This window comes from Podarcis vaucheri (assembly GCF_965113315.1).
Source record: "Podarcis vaucheri genome assembly, chromosome: 15".
Taxonomy (NCBI): Eukaryota; Metazoa; Chordata; class Lepidosauria; order Squamata; family Lacertidae; genus Podarcis; species Podarcis vaucheri.
In genome coordinates this window covers 31,965,149-31,978,597 of record NC_138753.1, presented here as the reverse complement: position 1 = coordinate 31,978,597, position 13,449 = coordinate 31,965,149, and the positions used below count along the sequence as shown (strand labels likewise).

The window sequence follows — 13,449 nt, the reverse complement described above, 5'->3', positions numbered from 1 at the left end:
AACAGTAGCCCCATCCAAGAGGTCCCTCTCATGTTTTCCCATCATGGGGGAGAGTGGGGGGCAGGCATAGGCAAACTCGGCCCTCTAGATGTTTGGGGACTACAACTCCCATGATCCCTAGCTAACAGGACCAGTGGTCAGGGGTGATAGGAATTGTAGTCCCAAAACATCTGGAGGGCTGAGTTTGCCTATGCCTGGTGTGTGGGGTGCTTTCTGCTCTTACACCTGGCAACCCAGCCCCACCAGCCTCCATGCACTGGGGCTAAATGCCTGAAGCAGGAAGCCAGCACTGCATGTAGAGGCTCCTCAGGTGACTTAGAGCCCTGATTGGTGCAGGGTTCTAAATGGTGCAGCCAGCCTCTAAAAGACTGGATCATCAGGAATGCAATGGAGGGGACAGTGGTCAGCAAGTGTGTCCTTCCTTTCCTGACACACATGATGGAAAACACCTGAGGGAGAATGTCTGGATAGGGATAGACAGTGCAGGGGTGCCAAGCCTTTTTCAGCCACATTCCCTTAAGGGCAACATTCTGAGGGCCACATAACAGCAGTGGGCAGGACCAGAGGAAAATGGGTAGAGCAACAAATGGTCCCTTTGTATAGTAGGCTACTCTCCCCCCCCCCGCCATTTCCATCCAGACAAGCAGGAGGCATTGCAATAATTCAATGGCATTTTCCAGCTAGGCAAAAATGGTTGGAGTGCAAAGCAGGGTCGATAAGGGTGTGGTCTGGGGAGAGGGGCATGACCTGGAGAGACCAGGTCAGACAAAGAGAGGCAGACAAAGAAACTTGGAAGGTCGTGTTGGTCCCTGGCCTAGAGTTCCCTTCCCCTGGGCTCGTGAACCAGTGTGGTGCACTGGGTCAAAGTGTTGGGCATACAGCAGTCAGACTTGGGCTCCAATCCCTATTCATTCATGAAAGTCACTGGGTATCCTTAGGACACTCATTTCCCTTGCTGCTTAACTCATATTATTGGGTTGCACTGAGAATGAAATGGGATAACCCCATGTGAGCATGGAAACCACCCCACATTGAGAAGCAGCAGCAAACCAAACCAAAAGTGATTAAAGGACTAAGAAACAAAGAAATAAGTTGTTGAAAGAAATTGCAATTGCTTGTGCTGTAGGCCAGGTGATGCATGTAACGTGTAACGATTGCTCTTATATTGTATTTTTTTTTAAGGGTTGGCCTACAGATAATGTAAATTAATGAACTGAACTTAATGAAACAGACCTTTTTAAAAAAGTATGTATTGCGTACTCGAGTCCAGTGTAACCCTTGGACATACGTGCTATTCTAAACCACTTGCATTCCGATCACATGTGGTCAACATCACCCAGATTCTTCTGCTGGGGATATTTTACCACAACAAACACCTTTTTCTCAGCCACAGATGGCTGAATCTGCAGACAATGTGGAATTGGAATATATCAGCAGTAGAAGATTTTGCTAAACTATCTCCTGGGGTTGAGACCATCTGTAATGCAGATTCCAACTAAGTCATCCTAGGATGTTCATCCATCTCTGCTAACTGAACAAGTTCTCTTATAATTGACTCTTTCTTGACCTACTTATATAACCTGTTGTTTCTGGCAATGTAGCAGAAAGCCACCAACTGTTATTTGTTATCCAAAAAGTGTGTGAATGGGGAAGGGGGCCGAATTGCAGGGTTTTCACATTTAAAAAGAACAGTTCCTAAAATAAACTGGGTGAGACCTCAGCTCAGGGGTAGCACATGTGATTTACATACAGAGAGAGAAAGACCCAATCTTCAGCCTTTTGTGATAAAAAGATCTCAGTGTGTAAGGCTGTGGGAGATGTGGAATAGAGGAGAAATTCATTTGGTCCACATTGTAAAACAGAGTGACCTAATTTGTTGGTCCCAGGCTTATGCAGGGGCCAGGAAGCAGCTACCCATTGGATTATGCATCTTTCCTGATTTTGCAAAACAACTCCAGTTAAAAATGTGTCCCCAAATGGATATTTTACGGGACAATTGCATTTTGTATAAACTGTGTGATTTGGGGGAAAGTGTGAACAATTTAAATGTGATTTTTTTTGGGGGGGGTGTTTGTTGTGCATTTTTATAAACAATCTACAAAAGAAAGCATGGAACAGACCTACAATTGTGAAATTGACCCCAGATAGAAATAGGTTGGTTCATCCATTCCTAGGGGAAAAAACCTCTGCTTGGGACATTGGAAGAAAAAGTCATAGATACAACATACACATGCTCACTTCTCTCCATGTGCACAGATGTTTCATTTTCTGGAACCAACTTGCGGACATATGTTATCGCAACAAGAAATTTGTACAAAAGAAGTCAGACAGACACCGTGACAATTGTAACTCTCACCACAAGTCAGCAGGAAAGCACACCCACTGACCTTCCTAGCAGGTATGTGCCTCAGGCTGTAACCGCACCATGCATTTAAACCCATATCATGCTACTTTAAACAGACACGGCTTCCCTCAAAGAATCCTGGGAACTGTAGTCTGTTAAAGGTGCTGAGAATGGTTAGGAAACCTTTATTTCCCTCACAGAGCTACAGCTCTTAAGCATTCTTTCTTCCCAGAGAATCAGTCCCTCTTCCTGGAGAACTCTTCGAATGGTAGCTTTGTGAGGAGAATAGGAATCTCCTAACAACTCTCAGCACCCTTAAGAAACTACATTTCCCAGGTTACTTTGGGGGAAGCCATGACTGTTTCAAGTGATACAATGCTGCTTTAAATGTACAGTACAGATGAGTCCTCAGTGTCAAAGTTAAGACATGGGGTAGCATGTCTCTCTGCGTCAGCGATGGGGAAACACTGACCTAGGGGCCAAATTAGGACTCCTGTTGGTTCTTAATTTCACCCAGGAGGCCATTTTCCTCCAGCCATGCCCCTCTTTCCCACATCTGTTGTCATATGACAGGCTGCAGAGAGTCTTAGAATGCACTTGTGATTGTTCTACTGCAAGTCAGTGCCTTTTAAATTTGGTGCCAATAGAAAGTCCCACTGGGATGGGTTCAACTCAGGAGCTCCTGAATGGAGCCAACACCTGCCCAAAACTGGGTGTGCATTTGGCACTGAACTAACCCTCATTTCTGCAGCAATCTTTGCACCTGGGGCTTGAATTCAAGAACCTTCCTTCACAGCTGCAAAGGAAAAATAAAAGCACCAGGAGTGCACTTCATGAATTCGGTCTGGAAACAAAGCAGTGCTATGTGTTCATGCCTTCTTGTTCCTGTGAACTATCTATGTAGCTGCTGCCTTCTGCGCTAGCTGCCATTTCTGGACTGTCTCCAAAGGCAGCCCCATATACAGCACATTACAGTAGTCTAAGCTGGAGGCTACCAGAGAATAGGCAGCTGAAGCCAGACTATGTTCTGTATGAATCACAAATAAAGGGCCAGAGGCCAGAATAGAGATTCAGAAAGTGAATATGCACATTTACAGCAGAAAGCAGTGCTCGCTTAATCATGATGCTTGCAACAGGGACAAACTGCAGGGTAGAAATGAGCCTAGCTATGCTTACCTGGATCCTGCCCTCAAACATTCTATCAAGGGCTTTCGCTAATATGAGCACCTGGTGCTTAAATGCTCACAACACCCGTACAATGGATTCCAGCAACTCCTGGTTGCAAACCTGGCTGATACCGACACACACATCCTCTAAATCACTGCTAAGCGTAGAACAAACAGGGGAGAATTCTGCCAGTCATGATGATTATTGGACAGGCTGAGCTTCCAGGCTCATAAAAGCAAGAAGACCCGTAGCCAGCCCCAAAGCGCCTGGGAAAATCCAGTCCAAGGTTTGCCAGTTCATGCACTCAGGTCTGTCAACATCAAAACACACAGTAAAGTTCCCCTGGGCTCCCTCCTCCTCCTTTTTTTAATCAAAGGGAACTTTATCCCTTTAAGGCAGTTGAAATAACATTATACTAGAAAGCCAAGCTGGCATTTGAAACATTGCAATGTGAAAATTGTCTTTTGAGGACAAGCTGTCAACTCAGCACTTAAATTAAACTGCTGTTTACCAAACAATAAGCAAATGTGACCTAATGGGGCACCATCTGGCATCCTGCCACACTGGGGATGTCAGAGATGGATAGATGGAGGAACTGACAGTATACAAGAGATTAGATTAAGATGATCTGGGGGACAGGTGGGTGCGGGGCGGAAACCTAAAAAACATGGTGGCATCTGCAATCAGTAATAATAATATGGATGCCACTTTCCTACATAATGTTCCTAAACTAGCTCACAACACAAGAGGAACACCACATTACCAATACATCATTACAACACCAGATTAATGTACGATACATCAATGAATAATTCATTTCGACAATATGGGTGTCGTAAGATTTTAAATTTAGTACAAAGTAAACTATCAGTCATATAAAAATCAACTGCCAATCTAACTTCATAAGTATCTGCTGGCTGAAATTCAATCCACTCATCACTCAGTAACTTTTGTCTTATGGAAGACGACGACATGGTTCAATTAGGCCTGATACCCAAAGCAGCATGCATTAAGAGGCAGCGCTGATGGAGCACTGAAACACACACACACAGTATCACTGCTATCTGTGGGTCATAATCAGAAATGCAAACATCTAGCACAAGGCAGGATAGTGCATCACACATAGTTTCTTCCTGTTACATAAAGATGTAACCACATGAAGAGGGAGGGGAGAGGCATCTCCTGTCCTGACTCTTTGCCCCTGCAAACCCATCAGTGTAGCTAAGCTTTGAGCAATGGAACTGGAGCATATTAAACCGACTTACTGTTGCTAAAAGCAATGTTTATTTATTAAGGACATTTTAAACCTGACTTCATCGATTGATCTCAGGGCAGGTTTACAAAACCACTTAAAAAATTTAAAACAATAAAAACCATCATCATAACAAAGTAACAGCAGTTAAAAATATAAAATTAAACTTCCAAACACACTGATTAGAGCAGTGGGCTAACATCCCAGAAATGCCCAGGGAAACAGGGAGGTTATAACCTGGAGTTGAAACACCATACTTTCAGGGGGAGGGCACTCCATAATCAAGGGGCCACCATGGAGAAGTCCCAACTGGTGCTGGAAGGAAATGCACTGTGTTTGAGACTAGTTTCACACTTTATAGGGGTGCCAACTTGAATAAAATATTGTGGGGGCCAAGGTAAGCCCCGCCCCACAGTGCACCCCCCCTTTTGAATGGGAATGCTAATCGCGGCCCATAGGAGTTGGCTCCTATGACGTTTGATGTATCAACTATGGCATACTGATGTTATTTGCAGCAAACACAGAAAGGGGAATGATACATGGTTGTTCTTATAACATGTGAGTGGTCCAACAAAGGTACCCGGGCTCAACTTCTGATCGCATTGTTCCAACTGGTTAAAAAAAAACCTGTTTTGATTGTCATGTTTCTTTCTTTTCTTTCTTTCTTTTTTACAACCAGCTTGTTTTATTATATATTCTAATTAAGGATATTTCAATGCCCTGATGGTCTTGTTATTGTCCATGTTGGCAGTGTCATTTTTGCCTATTTCCCTCAGAAATAGCCCAACAATTTTGGGGAAGAAGAAGCGCAACAACTTTTCTGGCCGGATTTTCACTTTTTGAACTATGACAACCCTAGCTTAAAAGCCATTTGGGCATATAAGCGGTATACAAATAAGTAAATAAAAATTGTACAGAGGTAGTTAAGTACATACACACCTGTCATTCCTCTGTTACATGGGTGAAGACAAGAGTGTAACGGTACTATACATAATTATCACATGAAGTGTGGGTTCCCTGTTAGAGTCAGGGTGTGGGCAATGGCGGAAGAAGGGGTGTGTGGTGGGTGGGGTTTGTCCCGGGTGTCATCCCTGAGGGGGGTGACATCCCCGTCCCGATCCCCCTGGATGCTCACCGTGGGCGGCGCCCCCTTGGGATGTTAGCTCCGCCCCTGGGTGCACAGCATGTGCACCTGTCTGGGTGCTGGAGCAGCGAGCTCCGCCCCTGGGTGTGGGGCCGGCTTTAGGGTTTGCCGAGCTTGGCATTTATCTCGGGCACCAAGCTGGGAGAGCCACCAACCTAAGCCTAGTGGCTCAGTGTTAGGTGAGTCTACTGAATGAAGTGAGCTGCAGGTGGTGGGAAGAGGAGAGGAGAGGGGAGGAAAAGCCACTTCCGCCCTGCAGAGGAGGTGGGATTGTGGGCGTATTGGTATTGTATTGTAGATGGAAGAGGGGAGGAAGTGCCATCACCTGCCCCGCATATTGAAGGGTAGTCCGATAAAGGATTCTGGGGGGTGTGGCCCTGTCCGAAGCCTATGGAGGTGAGGGCCTAAGGCACGCCCCCCAGCGGTGACCCCGGGGGAGTTCCTAGTAGTTGATGTGCAGCAGCAGGACTCCCCCTACTGGTGGTTAACCCTTTCTGGACTTCAAGCGGACAGGCTGAAGCCAGATAGTCTGTTAGGACCAATGCCTAAGCCAATACCGCTCATCACCTGTAACCAATAAAGTTGTGGCCATATTTAGCCCATTAACCTTAAATAATTGTGTCATGTGTCTTTATTTCCGGGGGGGGGGGGACTCACCACGCAAGGGAAAGAAGGGAAAGGAAAGAACTAGCAGCAATTCTCAACACACTCCACCACCCCCCGCCCCAGTTGTTTGAGTACTAACTCTGAAATAAATTTCCATCAATTAGCTTTTAAAGTACGCTTCCCTTTCAGTCTCTAGTTTGATGTCATTTGTTCCAGATAAAAATCAGCGGAATGCAGCTTCACTTTGAGGTGACATTACGAAGCCCTAAGCACTACAAATGTGAGCGCTATAAATAGGAATAATAATATTAACCTGTGAGCGGAAAGGGGTCAGTTTCAAATGTCGACAGCTTATTTATTCGTTTGTTTGTAACTTTCCTTTGTGTTTGCGTCTTTTTAAAAAAGAATGAATGCCTCACCCCGAAACGGAGCAGGAGAGCAGGGGTGGCAACGCAGCAAAAGAATGAAAGGAAACTCCGTCGCCGTTGCTGGGAAAGCGGAGTTGAATCTGCTAGCAAGGCAAGGACTTTCGCAGTCCCGCAGAAGCCATGCAACATGGCAACACTGCAACCCCGTCTAACAGAAGACTTGCCGGAGGGACTGATTGCACACCACTCTGCATCCACCATCCAGGCAAGCAAGAGACCTTGCCAGAGTTCAAGGACACATTCCAGCTAGGCAAGAACTGCTGGGGTGCAAAGCAGGGCTGGTGATGAACATGGCCTGGGGTGAGTCCTGAGGGCCAGCCAGAAAGGCCTGGAGGGCCATGTGTCCCTAGGCTAGCAGGGTAGTAAGGCACAAGCCTTGTAGGCAGGGGATTCCTGATCCAATCCCTGGTATCTCTGGTTAGGGCGCTCAAAGGAAACATGCTGTGAAAGACCTCTGCCTAAGATCATAGAGAAGTGCTGTCAGTCAGATCAGAGCAGGGGTGGGAAATCTGTGGGCCTTCAGAAGTTGGTAGACATTGTTAAGACTCCAGCTCCCATCAGTTCCAGCCAGCCTGGCCACACTGATCAAGGGTGAAGGGAGCTGAAGGCCACCAGTTCTCCAGAGATGGAAGTAGACAATACTGGGCCAGATGGACAAATAGTTTGACCTGGAGGGCCCTGTAGCTTTCTCCATTATGAATAATAATTGAAGGGACAGAGGAATAAAAGAGAGACACAACAGAGAAATCTTCATGTTTATTTCAGAAAGCGAGGCTTTCTGGTGGTGCTCATTAGACCAGGGATGGGGACCTCTGGCCCACCAGATGTTGCTGGACTCCAGTAGTCATAAGCCCTATTCAGCATGACCTAGCCAGGGGTGATGAAGTTGTAGCCCAGCAGTATCCGAAGGACAACAATTAGCCACCCCTGCTAGTGAGCCTTCCCCTAACCCAGATCTGCCCTTAACTGAATTCAGTTTAGACTTGGTTTTTTGGCACTTGGATGTAATTATGATGCACTGCTCTGGTCTAATGCTGCCATTCTAACTCTAACTCCAACCATGCCCACTTCTAGATGCATGATGCACCCAATTCCTACAGTCATCTTGCTTTCAGGCCAAGGGAGCCGGCGTTTGTCCACAGACAGCTTTCTGGGTCATATGGCCAGCATGACTAAACCGCTTCTGGTGCAACAGAGCACCGTGACATTTACACAGCATGGGTGGCACTGTGGTCTAGACCACTGAGCCTCTTGGGCTTGCCACTCAGAAGTTCAGCTGTTCGAATTCACACAATGGGTTGAGCTCCCATTGCTCTGACCCAGCTTCTGCCAACCTAGCAGTTCGAAAGCATGCCAGGGCAAGTAGATAAATAGGTACTGCTGTGGCAGGAAAGTAAACAGCGATAACAAAATGGTGCACTGCTGTCCCCTGCTCCTGGACCTGCACAGCCACCACCCCTCCCAGTTTGTCAAAAAGGCTAGAGTCTGAGGCCTGTGATCTGTATGCACATATACTTGGCTTGTGCAAATGCCCTCTCTCAACAGTGTTTCTGACTATAAGGAGAGAGACTGTCCAAAAGCATGCAGAAGAACAAGTCTTGCTGAAGCAGAGCCAGAATGGCTTTTGCAAGGGTAAGTCCCTTTCACAGCAACAAGCATATAGATGGAGGTGATGCATATGACATTGCGTACTTAAGACTTTTAAAAAGCCTCTGACAGTGCTGCATCAAAACTCTGGAGTAAGTAAGCTTAGCAGTCGTGGAAGAAGAGAGGCAGAATGGGAATAAATGGAGAATTCTCCCAATGAGCAGATGTAGAAAGTGGAGTGTCCACCCACCAAAGAGAAAACAGAACTTGCACTTTTTAACTTGTTACTTCTTAAGCTGTAGCCCTATCTGATGCTGATGGGAAGCCTGCAAGCAGAACCCGACTGCAATAGCACACCTTAGAATCATAGAATCATAGAATCATAGAGTTGGAAGAGACCACAAGGGCCATCGAGTCCAACCCCCTGCCAAGCAGGAAACACCATCAGAGCACTCCTGACATATGGTTGACAAGCCTCTGCTTAAAGACCTCCAAAGTAGGAGACTCCACCACACTCCTTGGCAGCAAATTTCACTGTCGAACAGCTCTTACTGTCAGGAAGTTCTTCCTAATGTTTCCTTTGCCCTTGTGATTCCCAGCAACTGACATGCAAAAGTATACTGTCTCTGACGGGTAGAACATAGCCATTATTCAGCGCACACAAAGCCCAAGAATGCACGCAGGTTAGCAGTGGTGGTTGGTGCCCATTAGGACTGGTGGGTCGAGAGGCAGGGAGACAGACCCATTGACAGCAATAGCCACCTAATCCTAGCTTGGTCCCCAACTTCCTCTCTGCTCAGTTCTACCAAGGCAACACTAAAAGAAGCTGGTAGGCAATGGTATCCTCTGGACTGGTTGTGTGCAAAGAGGCAGGGTAATGGGGGCTGATAGAGTAAACTGAAGTTGGTGGGGCAGTTCCCAATTTGTCCCAGTGGATCAGCCCTCACTGCAGGTCAGGAGCAGGAACAATGGGGGTGTGATCCTGGTTCTCCACCTGCACAGCTTCAGCCTGTGTCTCTGACAATGTGAAAAGGGGTTGCGGAAGACCTGAGCTACCAATGGGGAAGGGAAGTGAGAGCCGCCAGATCCGGACTACTGCCGATCCTGTGGTTAAAAGTCCAAATCTGAAGGGTGGGTGGCTGGGGGGTGGGTTGAACAGCAGGGCTCTGCACTCCAACTGATGACACGAGCTTTTCAAAAGAGATATATTAACGGTACAGATGTGAGCTCAATTTGTATGCATTTATCTCCTTTCTTCACTCATTTATCTTCACGCCTCCAACAGATGCTGACTAGCCATTTCAGCTTCTCCCCCCTGCTGGGTGATTGGGGTGTGCATAGAAGTAAATCAGCTCCCTCTCCGCCTCCCCCCTCCCCCGCTTCTTCCTTTAATAATTAATCCAGTGACTTTGCTTTTATTTTTGGCCTTGCATTCAACAAGCTCATGAGAGAAGCACTTTTTTGTGCTTTGAATGCTGCTCTCCTCGTCCTTGCTGTAAACCGGAGTGTCTACCTAAGTTTGGAATACTACACATTCCCCACTTCCCTGAGAGGTGAGGCATTGCCAAGGTTTTTTAAACAATGGCAACAGCATCAACAACAACCCACTCAATTAAAACTAAATACAGTGGTACCTCGGGTTATGTACTTAATTCATTCCGGAGGTCCATTCTTAACCTGAAACTGTTCTTAACCTGAAGCACCACTTTAGCTAATGGGGCCTCCCACTGCTGCCGTGCCGCCGGAGCACAATTTCTGTTCTCATCCTGAAGCAAAGTTCTTAACCCGAGGTACTATTTCTGGGTTAGCAGAGTCTGTAACCTGAAGCGTATGTAACCTGAAGCGTCTGTAACCCGAGGTACCACTGTAAACCAGGAAGGGGGGGGAAGAGAGAAATGTGGCCCTTCCAGGCTTTCTTTCTGGCCCTTGGGTCTCTCACCAGCCCTGCTTGGGGTTTATTGCATGGCTGGAATGTGCCCTTGAGCTCTGATAGTAACTCTTCCTCACCTAGACTGAGGATAGAGTGGTGTGTCTGAGTTTGTGTGGAAACTACCTCACCGTAGAAACATTCTCGTTCTTCTCACTTTTGCCTCTGGCCCTGCTGACCACTGGCATGTGGCTCTTGGAATGTTCCCCAGAAGAAAATGTGCCCTCAGGCTGAAAATTGTCCCCCTCAGCACCTATGTTCATGATTCTTCTCTAAAATGGATCTGGGTAGATGCCTAAAATCCAGTGGTCACCCAACTCTCCCTCATTTCGCCATCTTTACCTCCCAGTTGAGTTTTCCCAGGTTAAAACAGAAAACAAACACCCTCCCCCTGTCCTTCTGTTTGTCTCTTCTAGGGCATTTGCAAAATGCCTCTCCTGCTGCTCTTCACCTTGCCTTAAACCCGCAAATGGGAAGAGTAAATGAGAAGCTCGAATCCATGAAATGAAAAGCCAAAGTTAATTAGTTCCTATCAGCATGATTACAGAATGCTTCGGGGACCGAGCACCTAATTGTGCAAAAAGTCCCATTTTGGGTGATTAAGTTAAAAGCAAGTCTTTTACGGGGCACAATAACTAGCCTCCCCGTGTCTCTTCCCTTCCTGGGCGTGGAGCACAATCAGCAAATAGGGCGGCTACCAGTCTGCGTGGGAAAGAACATTGTGGTCGTTCCAGCTAGCTTGTGATCCGATTGCAAAGCCCTCACTTTGCAAGAGGTGAAATGTGACAGGGCCTATGGGTGCCAGTGTTATGTGATGATAAGGAACTGTGCATTTTGATGAAGCACGCTTGGTAATCCACTTTGTCTAGCCTGCTCCAAGATTGACACCAGACACCTAAATGTAAAGACCAGAAATATCCCCTTAGAAACAGCCTTTCTAGAAAAGCTAACCAATAGACTGAAATTGACACGGGGAGAAATAGAAGAGGATGCCTTCACTCCAGTATGGCTCCCCTTCATCACATACACAGCCCAACAAGACAACAACACAAACCCACTGACAGCGTATGATTCAATATGACACATGCACAAACAAATCCCATTGCAGTCAACCAAAGACAATCAACCACACCCTAGGCCACCCCAACATCTCTCATCACCAAGGAAACATAACAAGTGAATAGAAAGAGAACCTACCTAAGTGATACTGACACAAAAAAACCCATGTATACACTAAGTAAAAGAACACAGGCTTTACCACCCCACCCCCTCTCTCCCACCCCCCTTTTCTTCCCAACCCTATACTGCATATATCACCAATGTCTCACAACAAATGTAACTGATCTGTAGAAAAGAGATCTGAAGAAAGAGACAATGCATGTGCCATGCCACCCCCCCAGGTAGCCAACCAACCAGGTGGAGGCTTGGGGGCGGGGTTTAGCTACTCAAATGCAGCTGCAGCAGCACTTCCCTTCCATTCCGCTGCACGACCCCCAGTGACATCAGGGGGAGCTTTCAGTTGTATTTGCATCAACAGGCTCCTCCCACTGGTGGTTAACCCTTGTTAGACTCACCCCTCCCTGAGGGGGTGGAGTCACGCTCTGTTGTTTTATCCAATGCCTAAGCCAATACCTCTCACATGAGGTAATCAATAAAGTTGTGGCCTTTTTTAGCCCATTAACCTAATATACCGTGTCCATGTGTCTTTCTTATCCTCAAGCGGGTGGTGGGTCCTTGAATCACAACAAGTTGAGGGGCATCAAATTGGTTTGGAACACTACAAAAAGCAGATCAAGCCAATTCCTCCTCCATCCCCTGTAGTGATGGATCGGGATCCTGGTTCATTGGCCTGAACCAGCTGGCCTCTTCTAATGTTATTATTGTTGTGTTGGAATGGAGGATGCCTTGCTGAGTGCCAGCTCAGAGGTCACACAGAAGAACAGAAGCCAGACTCCTCTAAAGCCACTCCACACCTTCATTTGAATCTGTGTGGAGAATGTGTTTGGGTGCCTGTCATTTATTTATTTCCTCCATGCTGGATGATCATATGAATTAAAACCCATGGCAGGCTTTGTACCTGAACACAGCGAGATTCAATGAAGACATATCTGAGAATACAGAGCGGCCTTCCCCCTCCCCACCCCCAGCTCCAAAAGGAACACTCTGGAGAGGAAGCAAAGCCTTAAGAAGGCAGCTGCTGTGGGAGCTGCCAGCAGATGTTCTCCTTTATGGACAATGATGAACCAGTAATTAGAGCAAGGAAGAGTTTGCATCCGACAGCCGAGAAGTTAGTTATACTGACAGCTCTGTAAGGGATAATTCAAGGAAGACACAAATGACTGCAAGGAATGCAGCCATTCCTGTTAACAGCCTTCACAAAGACCACCTGGGAGAATGGGAGTTTCTCATCTACTAGTCAAACCACAAGAGATCAGCACATGCCTTGCAAACAGGCCAAGCTGGAGTCCCATGTAGTTTTCAAGTGTGTATCGAAATATGGGTGAGTCTGAGAACCAGGGTCGACTAACCAAAGAGGAAGCAAAAATGTCAGAGGAGTAGTCAGAGCAGAAATGGTCCCGGTGGGGTTGGAGAGGAACAGAGATGGAGGAAGCAAGAGGAAGGGTTGGACAGGGCTGGAGTCTGTGGTCCAAAGCCTTAAGAGGGGAGAGTGTGGCCCATTCAAGGGAGGAGACAGTAGGGGGGGGTAATGCAAATGTTTGCAGCAGAAGGTGGAATTAAGGGTTTTGATTCTAGGAAAAGAACCTCAAGGAAGATCTCCTTGTAGGGGGAGAAAGTGGGCCAGTAGCTCAAAGCTTGATGGGGCAGAGAAATCCTGGAGAGCAAGCAAGGTAAGAAAGGGATCAGGCTGAAGTGACCACCGTACCTGCTCCTATGATGAGTAGTAAAGCTTGCCTTTCTGTGAGTGAAAACAGGGGACTTTATGACATGGCATTATCTCACACAAGTCTTGAGGGGACAGGATGTTTCCAACAT

General features: G+C 46.8%; 1 protein-coding gene across 3 annotated transcripts in view; it reads right to left on the bottom strand.

The window, feature by feature from the left end:
* Positions 1 to 13,449, bottom strand: part of KIRREL3 (kirre like nephrin family adhesion molecule 3) — a 767,195-nt gene that overhangs the window by 75,102 nt on the left and 678,644 nt on the right. The gene's annotated exons all lie outside the window — the stretch shown is intronic.